Source organism: Gorilla gorilla, chromosome 8, assembly GCF_029281585.2.
Source record: "Gorilla gorilla gorilla isolate KB3781 chromosome 8, NHGRI_mGorGor1-v2.1_pri, whole genome shotgun sequence".
In the NCBI taxonomy this organism is placed as follows: Eukaryota; Metazoa; Chordata; class Mammalia; order Primates; family Hominidae; genus Gorilla; species Gorilla gorilla.
In genome coordinates, this window is record NC_073232.2 from 15,213,493 (window position 1) to 15,228,777 (window position 15,285).

The window sequence follows — 15,285 nt, forward strand, 5'->3', positions numbered from 1 at the left end:
CATGTTTTCTCATGATGGGACTGAGTCTGGTTAGGGATTTTGGGAAGAATCCCACCGAGGTGAAGCGCCCTTCTCATGACATCCTCTCTGAGGGGACATGGCCACACAGGACTTCCTTCTGGGGATGTTAACTTTGATGTTTGGTGAAGGTGGTGTCTAACCACTCTTACCAGGCTGGTATTTTTCCCCTTCAACTTTCAATTTTTTAGGAAGGAGTCACTTAGTCCAGCTCCCTTTCAAGGGGAGGGCAATGAGCTCCACCTCCGGAAGGGAGCAGTATCAAAGAATCTGTGGCCACGTGTTAAAACCACCACCAGGCCAGGTCGCATGGCTCACGCCTGTAATCCCAGTGCTTTGGGAGGCCAAGGTGGGAGGATCGCTTAAGCCCAGGAGTCCGAGACCAGCCTGAGCAACATAGTGAGACCCCATCTCAACGCACAAAAACCACCAGTGAAGGAGATACCTTGAGGGTATGTAAATACCCTGTTTCTCCTTAATGTTTCACTTTCTAATTTTAGCATCCATTAGTGTATTTTCCTTGCAGCAGATATTATTTGTATTGTGGTGTTCTAATGGTGGTTTTCTTTTTTTTTTCTTTTTTTTTTTGCTTTCTTTTCTTTTTTTTTTTTTTTAAGAGATGGGGATCTTACTCTGTCACCCAGGCTGGAGTGCAGTTGCACAATTATAGCTCACTGCAGCCTCTAACACCTGGGCTCAAGCAGTCCTCCCACCTCAGCCTCCCGAGTAGCTGGGATTACAGGTGTGAACCACCATGTCCTGCTTAATTTTTAAATTTTTTGTGGAGTTGGGTGTCACTATTTTGCCCAGGCTGGTCTTGAAATGGCCTCAAGTGATTCTTCCCGCCTCAGCCTCTCAAAGTGCAGGGATTATAGGCTTATGCTACCTTGCCAGGCCCTTATTCATGAGTTTCAATTTTTCTTATTCCTTTTACACTTATTTGTAATTCTTTCATAAGGAAAATCTGTTCCATCTCCCCATTTATTTACTTATTCAGTCATTTATTTATACTACTGTGGACTTGTGATCATTCCTTTGTAGATGAGTTCTTAAGTCTCTGAACTAAGTCTCTGCAAGCTCTGATTTCCATGAACTGCTTGCCTCCCACTCTCCAGAATATTGAACACTTTATATTCCTGCCCAGCACGGGCCTGGCCAGGGCACACCATCACTCCTATGTACAGAAGCAGGTACCTCGTTTTCCAGCCTGATGGCAGCCCAGCCACATCCTCACTTCGTTTTCCTCATGCGCCTTAACTATTACGCATGATCTCTAATGTGTGCAGGCGAACCTGTGGGATGAAACTGTTCCCACCGTAGTGCCCTGAAGCCGTGTTCTGTAAACACTTTTTTTTTTTTTTTTGAGACGGAGTCTCGCTCTGTTGCCCAGGCTGGAGTGCAATGGTGTGGTCTCGGCGCACTGCAACCTCCACCTCCTGAGGTCAAGCGACTCTCCTGCCTCTGCCTCTCAGGTAGCTAGAATTACAGGTGCACACTACCACACCCAGCTAATTTTTGTATTTTTCATAGAGACAGGGTTTCGCCATATTGGCCAGGCTGGTTTCGAACTCTTGACCTGAGGTGATCCGCCCACCTCGGCCTCTCAAAGTGTTGGGATTACAGGCGTGAGCCACCGCGCCCAGCCTAAACATTTTATTTCTATAATTTACTTTATAGCAGATTCAGTTACTGACCAGCCCAAAGGGGCTTGTCTTAGTTTTTCCAGTGAGGCTTTTATAATATGACTTGGGGGAGGCTGTCTGTACCAGCAAGTATCTGCTGAATGCCTGTTATATGCAAGCCACTGTTCTAAGTATTAGGGATAAAAAAATACTGGAAGACTTGGCAACACCCTACCAGAGCTAACGTCTAATTGATTCTCTAGGAATGCTCAGGTCCTTCAAGTTCCAAGACAACCAAGAGAGCTGTGAAGAAAGCCAGTGCTCCAGAGAGCGTTTCATTAGAGAAAAAAAGAGAGATCCCTTTAACAACCACGTTGTAATCCTCGGAACTGCCGCACGTCCCAGGCAGCTGGTCCTGGGACAACATATTGAGAATATTTTGTCAGTTCTGAGATTTGAAGGAAACTCAACCAAGACTATCTTTACTTAGTTATTAAATCCCAGAAGGCATCATGGATGAAGTTAGTCAGGAATGACAAGCATAGAGAGAGGAGGAAGAAAGAAAAGGAAGCCCACAGCGTTTGCTTTGGAGACACCCTTTCTTCCCCCTGGGAAGGGAACTGGGACACGGCCCCGGGCAGGCTCTGGGTGCTGTCACCCTAGTCCCATCAGTGGAGGCAGCCGCTTCCTGCAACGCTCCCCTTAGGGGCTGAGACGTTTTCCTTCTGGGGCCTGTTCTCTTTCCCTAATTCAACTTCGCAGAGCTCCTCAGATAGAGCGGGGAAGGTTTGAGCGACATTATTCTTCTGTCATTTTATAACTGCCAGGCTTTGGGAGTGCAATGTGTCAGCTATTTCTTTCCTTTTCTTTTTTTCTGAGACAGTGTCTTGCTAGGTCGCCCAAGGCTGAAGTGCAGTGGCACGATTATACTCATTGCAACCTTCAACTCCTGGGTTCAAGCAATCCTCCCACCTCAGCCTCCCAAATAGCTGGGATTACTTAGTGTGCACCATCATGCCCAGCTAATGTTTTTATTTTTTGCAGAGATAGGGCCTCACTATGTTGCCCGGGCTGGTCTCGAACTCCTGAGCTAAAGCAATCCTCCCACCTCAACCTCCCGAGTAGCTGAGACTACAGGTACATACTATCACGCCCAGCTAATACTTCTATTTTTTGTAGAGATGGGGCCTCACTATGTTGCCCAGGCTAGTCTTGAAGTCCTGGGCTCAAGCAATCCTTCCACAGCCTCTCCAGTGCTGGGATTACAGGTGTGAGCCACTGCACCCGAAGCTGGTGTCAGCGATTTCTTCCTCATCCCATTGAGGGGAGAGTGTGGCCTTAACTCAGCTGTTTGGATGTCAAATGAAGAGCAGACATCAACTCGCTTGTCAGGGCTGAGAATGTACCACACACACAGGGAACACGAGGTGAAGGCCACGTAGTGAAGACCAAACTTCCTGTTTCCCAGGCAGCTTAACCACCACAGGCTGCAGGAATATTAGTGAAGCCCATGGGGAAGGGAATTTCTGGAGGGACCATGGTCTTTCTGGACCAACTTGGCTGCTCATTCTTTTTGAGGAAAACACTAACCGTATTCCAATTCGGGGCAGGCCTGAGAATTTGGGCGCAGCATCCAGAAAAGCTGTATTTAGCAGGTGCTCTGGGGCACGTCCTCCTACAAAGCACACCTTAGCCCAGTTGAGAATCTGGGCTAAGATTCTGTCGCTGTTCTCTTACACGGTAATAAATTAGTTCTATTGCAAGCGGATTAGACCGGGACAAGTAATTCTTGGTCTTCTAAGTTCACAGCTCACAAAGGATTAGGGAGGGATGAGAAGCGGGAAAGGGCAGCTAAGGATATAAGCACGTTGGATGACTGGAAATGCCCTCATCACCCAGAGGGTGTTATGTAAAAGTGAGAAAGGCTGGGTTAAATCAGGTTCATTCGTTCATTCATAATTGAGAGGGAGAGTTCCTATTAATGGCCCGAGATTGTGCTGAAAGCTAGGAGTTCATTTTACAAGATATGAATGAGAGAAACAGTTCCTAGCATACACTCACCATAAAATGAGATTTTTAGTCTTAGAAGCCCAGCTTGCTAGAGCTGGGACCTTCAAGATCTGCAAGTTTAAACTCCACCGCTTTACAGGTGGGGAAACTGAGGCTCATAGCGGGAAAGTGAGGTCAGGTGTCACAGCTGCTGGGACTAAACAACTTGACTCGTGGTCTAGCTCTCTTATTTATTTATTTAGAGATGGAGTCTTGCTCTGTTGCCCAGGCTGGAATGCAGTGGCATGATCTCAGCTCACTGCAACCTCTGTCTCCTGAGTTCAAGCAATTCTCCTTCCTCAGCCTCCCGAGTAGCTGGGATTACAGGCATACGCCACCATGCCTGGCTAATTTTTATATTTTTAGTAGAGACGGGGTTTCACCATGTTGGCCAGACTGGTCTTGAACTCCTGACCTTGTGATCTGCCCGCCTTGGCCTCCCAAAGTGCTAGGATTACTGGCGTGAGCTACTGCACCCGGCCTATTTGATTTATTATTATTATTATTATTATTATTATTATTATTATTATTATTTTTGAAACAGGGTCTGGCTCTGTCCCCAGGCCGGAGTGCAGTGGTGCGATCAGGGCTCACTGCAGTCTCAACTTCCTAGGTTCAAGGGATCCTCCCTCCTCAGCCTCCCCCGTAGCTGGGACTACAGGCGTGCACCACCACACCCAGCTAATTTTTGTATTTTTAGTAGAGACTAAATTTCTGCTCCATGTTGCTCCATGTTGTCCAGGCTGGTCTCAAACTCCTGGGGTCAAGTGATCCGCTCACCTCGGCCTCCCAAAATGCTGGGATTTCAAGTGTGAGCCTTATTTTTTATTTTTAAAGGCTAGTCAAGTGAAGCAATGGGAGTGGAGAGGAACAAAGTAATCTGTAATGAATTGTGATCAATTAGTTGTAAGCACTACTGCACTCAGACCAGCCTGATGTGGCTCTCTTTTCAGTTAAAACTACTTACCTGGAAAGAGTGAGAAGGCAAACAGTGCCCTGGGAGGTGTCAGAAGCTCTAAGTAGCATTAGGGAGAATGTTCTAGGATGCCGGATATGGCAGCTACTACTAACTGATAAGAAGACAATTTCCTTCTCTCTCCTGACAGCCGCCTCCTCTTCCTTCTTCTCGAAGACCCTCTATACAATCCCTTTAGCCTCCCACTTCCTCCCCATGGCCTGGGTGCCCTGGGTTGATCTCTGGTGATGGCCATTCGCCTGGCTGGGCCCAGGCTTCCTGAGGGTCTCCCATTGACACAGTGAATTTGCCATGTGACTTGCACAAGGAAATTTGGACAGAATTTCCCAAAGAAAGGACTGGAGCAGTTTACACTCAGATTAAAAACACAGAACACAGTCCTTTAATCCGGTAACAATCACTTGATTTATTTATTTTTTTCTTGATGTACATTTTTATTTTTATTTATTTTATTTATTATTATTATTAATGTTTTTGAGATGGAATCTCACTCTGTTTCCCAGGATTGAGTGCAGTGGCACGATCTCGGCTCACTGCAACTTCCACCTCCCGGGTTCAAGCAATTCTTCCTGCCCCAGCCTCCCGCGTAGCTGGGACTGCAGGCGCCTGCCACCACGCCTGGCTAATTTTTAAAAATTTTTAGTAGAGATGGGGTTTCACTATGTTGGTCAGGCTGGTCTTGAACTCCTGACCTCAGGTGATCCACCCACCTCGGCCTCCCCAAGTGCTGAGATTACAGGCATGAGCCACCGCGCCCGGCCTATTTTATGTATTATTTATATATTAATATTTGTAAAATGTTAGATTCAGAGGGGAGATGTGCAGGTTTGTTACGTGGGTATATTGCATGATGCTGAAGCTTGGACTTCTAATCATCCTGTCCCCCAAGAAGTGAACTAAGTACCCTTGATTCCCGCGCCTTCTCCTCTGCTTTGGAATCCCCAGTATCTGCTGTTCCCATCGTAAGCAGCTGCTTTAGACAGCAGCTCTAGGACGCTGGAGAAAAATGTCCATTTTACAAGTTGGGTGCCGAAGAAGCCACCTGAGATGCAACAGCTTGCATCCCTAACCCGAGGCTGGTGCGGCGCCCTTGCCCTGTGGGTCTGTTGCCCAGACCCGGACATGCAACAAGTCCCAAATGAAGTCAGATGAAGGGCCGAGGCCATTATGTAGATAAACCAAGGGCAACGTTGGCTTTATTCATTCACTGGAAGCAGAAGCAAGATGTCTAAACGGCTGTCTTCATTCTCGGCTTGGCTACCAGGGATCTCACCTCCTGCTATTTGGATGTTCGGATACGTCACGGTGGAGCCAGTGTTTCTTTTGGGTAGAAAACTTCGGTTCAGGCTCTAAGGGAGGAAACATTGTCAGCTAAATGAAATACAGCCAAAATTTCTTTTATGTTTGGAGCCAAACCTTGGTCAAAAATGGAAAGGCTTTGCCTCTGAGACAGCCTGATTTAATTGTTGAACAAAGCCCTCTTCTTGTGGGGAAGAAAGATGAGGACTCTAACAATTAGCCTTCTAAAATGTAGGCCTGCAAAAACAACTGGGAGGAAATAGGCAGTGACATCCATCCGCCCACTGCTTCTTGGCCAGTTCAGGCCAAGGCCAAACAAAGGAAAAATACATCCAATCGGTTCAAGAGTTCAGCTCTCCCTTCATTAAGCAAAAAGCTCAGCTCCCCTCTCCCCGCCAGCCCAGAGCCCTGTCCCATTCCACTGTGATGGTTTATCCTCCAGACCCCTCCTAAGGAACCCCTCCCTCTCCTCTCCTGGCCAGTCCAGAGCCCTGTCCCATTCCACTTCCGTGATGGAGTGTCCTCCAGACCCCTCCTAATGAACCCTTCCTCGTCTTGACAGGGGTCTCTCATATGAACTTGATTTTCCTACTAGGGAATGAATAAATCAATAGTCTCAAAGAAGAAACAAGTGTCCTTTTAGAATACCTGCTGTGGGTTTTAGTCTTGGAGCATCACATGAAATCTTCCCCACCACTTTATGAGCTGGTTATTTATTTTTTCCTATTTAATATATGAAAAAACTCAGGCTGAGAGGTTTAAAAATGTAGGAGGTTAAAATATTTGCCCCAGATCACACAGGTCATCATGGGTGGAGCAGGCAATAAATCAGGTAACAATTGTTGCCAAGTGGCCATCAAGCCAATGCCTTTGTTATTTTCCTGGACTCACCTTGATTAGAGAAAAGTCAATCAGTTTCCAGAAAGGTAAGAGACCCAGTGGAGCAGGGCCTTTTGAGAATGAAAACTGACCTTTTCTTTCATTGTTACTGATGTGATTTCCCTGGAAATATGTTCACCCCCAGTTTTCCTGGGCCAATATAAGTTGTTCATTTTGCTGGCTTGGAAATGTTATTCTCTCTCCTTGTTTTGAAGTGTTAAATGTGTGGTTTTCAAAATGCATTTCTCAAACCACTCTACGGAAAGAAAGCAAATAATCTGATTTAAAAATGGTCAAGGACGCCTGTAATCCCAGCACTTTGGGAGGAAGGCTGAGGTGGGCAGATGGCTTGAGGTCAGGAGTTTGGGACAAGCCTGGCCGACATAGTGAAATGCTGTCTCTACTAAAAATACAAAAATTAGCTGGGTGTGTTGGCACATGTCTGTAATCCCAGCTACTCGGGAGGCTGAGGCATGAGAATCACTTGAACCTGGGAGGCAGAGGCTGCAGTGAGCTGAGATCGTGCCAGTGGATTCCAGCCTGGGCAACAGAGGAAGACTCCATCTCAAAAAAAAAAAAAAAAAAAAAGGGCAGGGGATCTGAATAGATGTTTCTCAAAAGAAGACATGCAAATGGCCAACAGATATATAAAAATATGTTCAATATTACTAATGTTGATTAATGCATCATTAATGCATTCATGTGGGTTAGGAAAATGAAAATTAAAACCACAATGAGATTTTTAGTTCACACCTGTCAAAATGGCTATTGTCAAAAAGACAAATGATAACAAGTGTTGGTGAGGATGTGGAGAAAAGGAAACCCTTAGGTTGGGAACAGTGGCTTACGCCTGTAATCCCAGCACTTTGGGAGGCCAAGGCAGGCAGATCACCTGAAGTCGGGAGTTCGAGACCAGCTTGACCAACATGGAGAAACCCCGTCTCTACTACAAAACACAAAATTAGCTAGGCATGGTGGCACATGCCTGTCATCCTAGCTCCTCAGGAGGCTGAGGCAGGAGAATCGCTTGAACCCAGAAGGTGGAAGTTGCGGTGAGCTGAGATTGTGCCATTGCACTCCAGCCTGGGCAACAAGAGCAAAACTCCGTCTCAATTAAAAAAAAAAAAAAAGAAAAGAAAAGGAAACTCTTGTACACTGTTGGTGGGAATGTAAATTAGTACAGCCACTATGAAAAATTGTATAGAAGTTCTTCAAAATATGGAAAATAGAATTACTATTAATATATGATCTAGCAATCTCACTTCTGGGTATTTACTCAAAATATTTGAAATCACTGTGTTGAAGAGATGTGTGCTCTTCCATGTTCATCACAGCACTATTGACAATAGCCAAGTTATGGAACCAACATAAGTGTTCAGCAACATATGAATGGATAAAGAAGATATGGCATATATACAAAATGGGGTACTATTCAACCATAAAAATAAACTTTGTCATTTGCAACAACATGGATGGAATTGGAAAACATTTAAATACATTAAATAATCAAGTCACAGAAAGAAAAATACTGCATGTCCTCACTTATATGTGGAATCCAAAACAGTCAAACCCAAAGAAGCAGAGACAAGAATAGTGTTTACAGAGGCTGGAGTATGGGAGAAATGGGTAGCTGATGATCAAAGGGTACACAATCTCAGGCAGGTGGAATATTTGTGTGTGTGTGTGTGTGATATTGTACAGCATGGTGACTATAGAAAATAATAATGTACATTTCAAAATTGCTAAGGGAGTAAATTTTAAATATTCTCACCACAAAAATGATAAGTATTTGAGGTGATGTATATGTTAATTAGCTTGATTTAGTTATTCCACATTGTATTCATAAATCTAAACAAGACTTTGTACCCTATCCATATATAAATATTATTTGCCAATTTACAATTTAAAAATATGAACATTTAAAAAAGCATTTTGTTCCTGATGCTGCATTCCTAAAGGCTAAATCTCCTGGGAGCATATTGCATCAACCACCTCACGAACAATTATTGGACTCCTCCTACAGGGAAAGTGTTATGTTGGGTGCTGTGGAAGAGACAAGGGTGACCCAAAAATAGCCTGAGCCCTCAGGAGGTAAAAGGCTATGATATAAAATAGTTTAACACATAAAATATAAGAGATGTGCTATGGTTTGAATGTGTCTTCTCCAAATTTCAGGTGTTGCCAATGTGACAGTATTAAGAGGCGGGGTCGGCCAGGCACAGTGGCTTACTCCTGTAATCCCAGCACTTTGGGAGGCCGAGGCGGGCCGATCACGAGGTCAGGCAATCGAGACCATCCTGGCTAACACGGTGAAACCCTGTCTCTACTAAAAATACAAAAAAAATTAGCCAGGCATGGTGGCGGGCGCCTGTAGTCCTAGCTACTCAGGAGGCTGAGGCGGGAGAATGGCATGAACCTGGGAGGCAGAGCTTGCAGTGAGCCAAGATCATGCCACTGCACTCCAGCCTGAGTGACAGAGCGAGACTTGGTCTCAAAAAAAAAAAAAAGAGGTGGGGTCTTTGAGAGGTGATTAGGCCCTGAGGGCTCCTCCCTTGTGAATGGGATTAGGCACCCTATAAAGGGCCCTGATGGAGAGATTGGCTCTCTCTTCCCCTTTCCCACCTTCTGTGATCTGAGGACACAGCAGGAAGGCCCTCACCGGATGCTGGCACCTTGATCTTGGACTTCCTAGCCTCCAGAACTGTGAGAAAATACATTTCTGTTTTAATAAATGACCCAGTCCCAGGAATCTTGTTATAACCGGCCCAAATGGCAAATGGACTAAAGGACTAAAACCTGTCTTAGTCAGGATGGTATGAGTGGGTTGAACTAAGCCAGCGCTGCTTAACTTAGCTGCACACCAGAATCATCTTGTGACCTTTCACAAGTGCTGAGGTCTGAGCCTTACCCCACAGAGATTCTGTTTTAATTGGTTTGAATACTGCTTTGTCCCTCGTCCCCATGGGTATTTTTAGAGGTTCTGTAGGCTATTCTAATCTGCAGCCTAGGTTGAAACCACTGAACTAGGAAAACCCAAAATATATTTTCCAGCTCAAATATTTCGCAAGTTGAAATCAATGTAAATAGACTTTGGATATTCAGAAGGCAAGGATGGGGTGGAAAGAGAGTACCAGACTGATATCTTTTTATCTCATTGAATCTTCAAAAAGTCCCTGCATCTCCCTTAGTCTGTGGCAAAACCAGCCACCCACCTGCCCATCCAGACTCAGCCGTCATCTCCAGGGAATGGTGCCCGTCTCCATTCACCCAGGAAGAGTCCTTGCTCTCTTGAGTTTTTTGAATTAATAGTTCCCCAATAGCTTTTTGAAAAATATATCTTTGTTAGCTTATCCAGTTTCCTTTTTCTTTTTTCAGTTGTTGTAGCTGTGGATGTGATGGTTTGTTACAACCTTGTACATTTCAGTTGGAAGCAAAACTATTCCTATTAGGCATTGGGAAGCCTCGCAAGAAGAGAGAGATGAATTGGTATGTGGGGAAGATGAATCTGGTGGCCAAGGCAGGAAAAGTTAAATTTAGGAGAACAGGGATGTGTGCAGAGAGGAGGGCAGCGTCAGATTGTGATGGAAAGAGACAAATAAGAGAGGCCTTGGCTGGGCGCAGTGTCTCATGCCTGTAATCCCAGCATTTTGGGAGGCCGAGGAGGGTGGATCACGAGGTCAGGAGTTCAAGACCAGCCTGACCAACATAGTGAAACCCCATCTCTCTAAAAATACAAAAATTAGCCAGGCGTGGTGGCGGGTGCCTATAATCCCAGATACTCAGGAGGCTGAGGCAGGAGAATCACTTGAACCCGGAAGGTGGAAGTTGCAGTGAGCCAAGATTGTGCCATTGCACTCCAGCCTGGGTGACAGAGTGAGACTGTCTCAAAAAAATAAATAAATAAAATAAAATAAAGGCCTTATGAGAGAATAAATTTCAATTTGTGGGGATAGATTCAAATTCATGCCTGTCCATCTTTAAAACCTGGACACTTTGTCTACACCATCTGTGTAACTGGCTGCAAGAACCCACTGTTCCTACGGAGTGGCTAATACAGAAGCAAAACTCTTTGGCTTAAGTTGTTATCCTGGTATATTTATGGGAGAGCCTTTTGGCTTTTGTGACTGCTACATCCAACTCTATTTTATCTGAGAATGGCTGAGATGGTTCAGGCCAAACTCATGGTATAATTGGTAATAGATACCCAGAACTTTCTCTGTAAGTTTCCTTTGTGATTTTTTTCTTTTGATGTAGTTTGGGATTAACAATAGTGTATACTTTTGGATTAGTAATTGGATAATTAAGCATGTAAGTGTTTCATTTTAACAAGTTCATCTCTCCTGATTCATTGATTCAGTTTTTAGAAATCTCTCCCAAGGCATACATGCAGACAAAGGCTTATAAAGAAAGTTATTTATGATAACGACAAACTTAGAAATGACTGAAATACCTTATTTACATAGAAGAATGAGATATATATAATACGCACATTTTGAACCATATGTGATTATAAAAATATCTGATATAGCTCAAATGGCCATCAGTATGGAATTGGTTAAAAGATATGATATAACACTATGGAAAACTATGTGATAATTAAAAATAATGGGGTCATATATATGCGGAGATTTGAAAATATCTCTAGTACATATTGTTGTATCATATAATTCCATTCATATCTCTCTCTTTATGTGTATATATCCCAGTGCATAGAAAAACACTAGAAGGATACATAGCACACTGTTAATGGAGGTAAATAGCTTTTTAGAAGTAGGGGAGAGGGATGATAAAAGGACCTTTATGTTTTACTCCATAAACTTTTATATTTAGATCTTTTTTTTTTTTTTTTTTTTTGAGACAGAATCTCTTTCTGTCACCCAGGCTGGAGTGCAATGGCGCAATGTCAGCTCACTGCAGCCTCCACCTCCTGGGTTCAAGCAATTCTCTGCCTCAGCCTCCTGAGTAGCTGGGATTACAGGTGCCCACCACCACACCCAGCTAATTTTTTTGTATTTTTAGTAGAGACGGGGTTTCACATCTTGGCCAGGCTGGTCTTGAACTCCTGACCTTGTGATCCACACGCCTCGGCCTCCCAAAGTGCTGGGATTATAGGCATGAGCCACCATGCCTGGCCTATATTTGGATCTTTTACAACAAGAACATTTACATCGATTGCCCTTGTAATTAAAAATCATAAAATTGTAACTGCTTCTTTTGAAAAGGCTTGTCTTCTTCCTAGGTGGCTTCTCATAAGCTTGGCTGCCTTTTGAAGGATGAAAAACAAATTACTCTCCCTACTAAAGTGCTCTCCGAAAATTTAACAAATTGGGCAATTGCTTTGAGGTGAACGAGCCACCAGGCCAGGTCGCAGACACGCTTGGCTAAGGTCAATGGCCATGCATCAGGGAAGTGGTACCCTAAAGGAGCTGGATTTGTCCCAGGCCAGGGTGCCAGCGGGGGAGGTGTGTTCTGTGATATGAGCTCAGAAATGTCTTCCCACTATCTTTGATTTCAACATTCTCCTGCCTCAGCTGCTGGTGCAGAGAGGAGAAAGAAAAAAAAAAGATGCGGTCATATCCTGGTGGTGGGGGATGAGGGATAGGGAAGGCAGTTTGGACTTCACCTAGACAAGAGAAAGCATAGTCTTCAGGAAGGCTTCGCTGAAAGGTGATATGCTGGCTGGGCACCGTGGCTCACGCCTGTAATCCCAGCACTTTGGGAGGCCAAAGTGGGCAGATCACTTGAGGTCAGGAGTTTGAGATCAGCCTAGCCAACATGGCGAAACCCCGTCTCTACTAAAAAATATACAAAAATTAGCCAGGCATGGTAGTGCACACCTGTAGTCCCAGCTACTTGGGAGGCTGAGGCAGGAGGATCGCTTGAACCCAGGAGGAAGAGGTTGCAGTGAGCCGAGATCGTACCACTGCACTCCAGCCTGGGCGACGGTGAGACTCCATCTCAAAAAAAGGGTGATGAGGAATGGAGGGTCTTTTTCATCCATGTACTTTCAGATGGCTTTTTTTTTTTTTTTCTCTTTAGCCCTTTCTGAGGTATCCACTCAATCTAAACCACAATGTACTCCTTCCTGTTTAGGAGTTAAAGAGTGGAATTCCTGGAAGGGACCCTGAGCCACCAGTCCAGCCCCCTGAAGGGCAGAGCATTCTCTGGATACCCAGAGAGGTGACCGTGGCATCCAGGAGCGGACCCGGGGCTGCACCAAGCATCCCGGAGCCCAGACTGGACCCGCTTCCTCACCTTTCTGGCTCTGCGGCAAGCGGCTCCTAATGATACCTGGCTGAAAGAGACCAATTAACCTGAGCTGCTGAGGACTCTGAGAAGCTTCCCTTATGCTGTGGTTATGTGGGATTTCCCAGGTCAGTGTCAGTTGTGTAAAATACAGAGGTCTCCAATGGATGATGGGTAGTTTATGACACTTCACTTTACAATGATGCAAGAGAGATACGCATTTTGTAGAAGTGGAAATAGTGCTTCGAGTTCCCATACAACCATTCTGTTTTTCACTTTCAGTACAATGTTCAATAAATTACATGAGATAGTCAACACTTTATTATAAGATAGACTTTGATGATTTTACCCAACTATAGGCTAATGTAAGTGTGCTCAGTGTGTTTAAGAGAGGCCAGGCTAAGCTATGATGTTTGGTAGGTTAGCTGTTCTCAATTGCATCTTTGACCTATGATATTTTCTTATTTGTTTCTGTTCATTTTTTTTTTTTTTTTTTTTTTGAGAAAGAATCTCGCTCTGTCACCCAGGCTGGTGTGCAGTGTCACGATCTTGGCTCATTGCAGCCTCCCACTCCTGGGTTCCAGTGGTTCTCCTGCCTCAGCCTCCCGAGTAGCTGGGATTACAGGCACGTGCCACCATCCTGGCTAATTTTTGTATTTTTAGTAGAGACAGGGTTTTACCACATTGGCCAGGCTGGTCTCGAACTCCTGATCTCAAGTGATCGGCCCACCTCGGTCTCCCAAAGTGCTGAGATTACAGGCGTGAGCCACTGGACCTGGCCAATCTCTGTTTCTTTTCTTCTTCTTCTTTTTTTTTTGAGACGGACTCTTACCCAGGCTGGAGTGCAGTGGCTTGATCTCAGCTCACTGCAACCTCTGCCTCCCGGTTTCAAGCGATTCTCCTGCCTCAGCCTCCTGAGTAGCTGGGATTACAGTCACACGCCACCATGCCCAGCTAATTTTGTGTTTTTAGTAGAGACGGGGTTTCTCCATGTTGGTCAGGCTGGTCTCAAACTCCTGACCTCAGGTGATCTGCCCACCTCGGCCTCCCAAAGTGCTGGGATTACAGGCATGAGCCATCGCAACTGGCCCAACCTCTGTTTCTTTCTAGTCCCCATGTAAGCGAAGCAAAATTTAATACATTTGTTTTTTAATTAATCCATAATAATGCAAAAATGCAAGATATATTTTCGGGGAAGGGTACTTCAACGGGTGTGTCTCCCTTATCTGACTGTGTACACCTGGGAGGAATAGAGTGTACTTTTCTGTTTTGTTTGTTTAGTAGCCAGAACTCTGCCAGGCCAAACAAACGACGTGCTTGATGGGACAGAGTTTGCCAGGGTTGTCGGCTGTGTGAAGGTGTGAGCGGGAACTCCATGTTCTGAACAACAGCAGTCGGCTGGGGAAGCTCCAATGTCCAGGCTCAGAGAAGCGGACTGGGTAGGCGGGGTACGAAGCTGATGGAAAAGTACCCAGCTGCCTCCTCTTCAGTTCTTCAGCCTCACCGTGTGCGGGAGACGTGTCACAGCAGCATTCTATCATCATTATCCTGGAAGGGAGCGTTGGCGGGGTGGGAGGGCAGCCCTGACATTCACCCGGTTCCTCCTGGGCTCGCTGTGGTTCTAAGAGCATTAGCCGCGTGCTTCAGCGGGAAGAGCCCCAGGCCAGGAACAAGGGGCGTAGGCTGCAGCCTCTGACTTGCCACTAATGAGCTGGTTTGGGATAAGCCACATAAACTCAGAAAAATAGTCATTCCTCCCCCGGCCCCGTCAGAGTCTGATCTCTAGGTTCCTTTCTAACCCTGAGAGTTTAGGGCCTGTGCCCTTTGAACCCACTCTATCTTCTGTTCTCAGCATTCAGACTGGTACTTTTCTGGAGAAGGTTTAAATCTCCTTTCCTGGGTGGCTTGATGTAGTACTCCTAAACCAGAGGACATGAATTCCCAGGGACTAAGCAGGATTTTGTTTTGGGATAGGAAGTGGCAGGTCACTCGAGGACTTGGGGGGTGTAGGTAACTGAACCTACCTTCAGTTTCGTCATCCCTCATGGAAAAAGAAAAAAGGGTGGAGTCTGTTCTTCCAAGGATGTGCATGACAGTACCCGGAGGGGACAAGGCTCTACATGGTCCCCAGCTGGTCCCAGGGTTGTGCCAATAAATTCAGGTCTGCAGCGCCTTCTTCGCATGCTTCATCTCCAG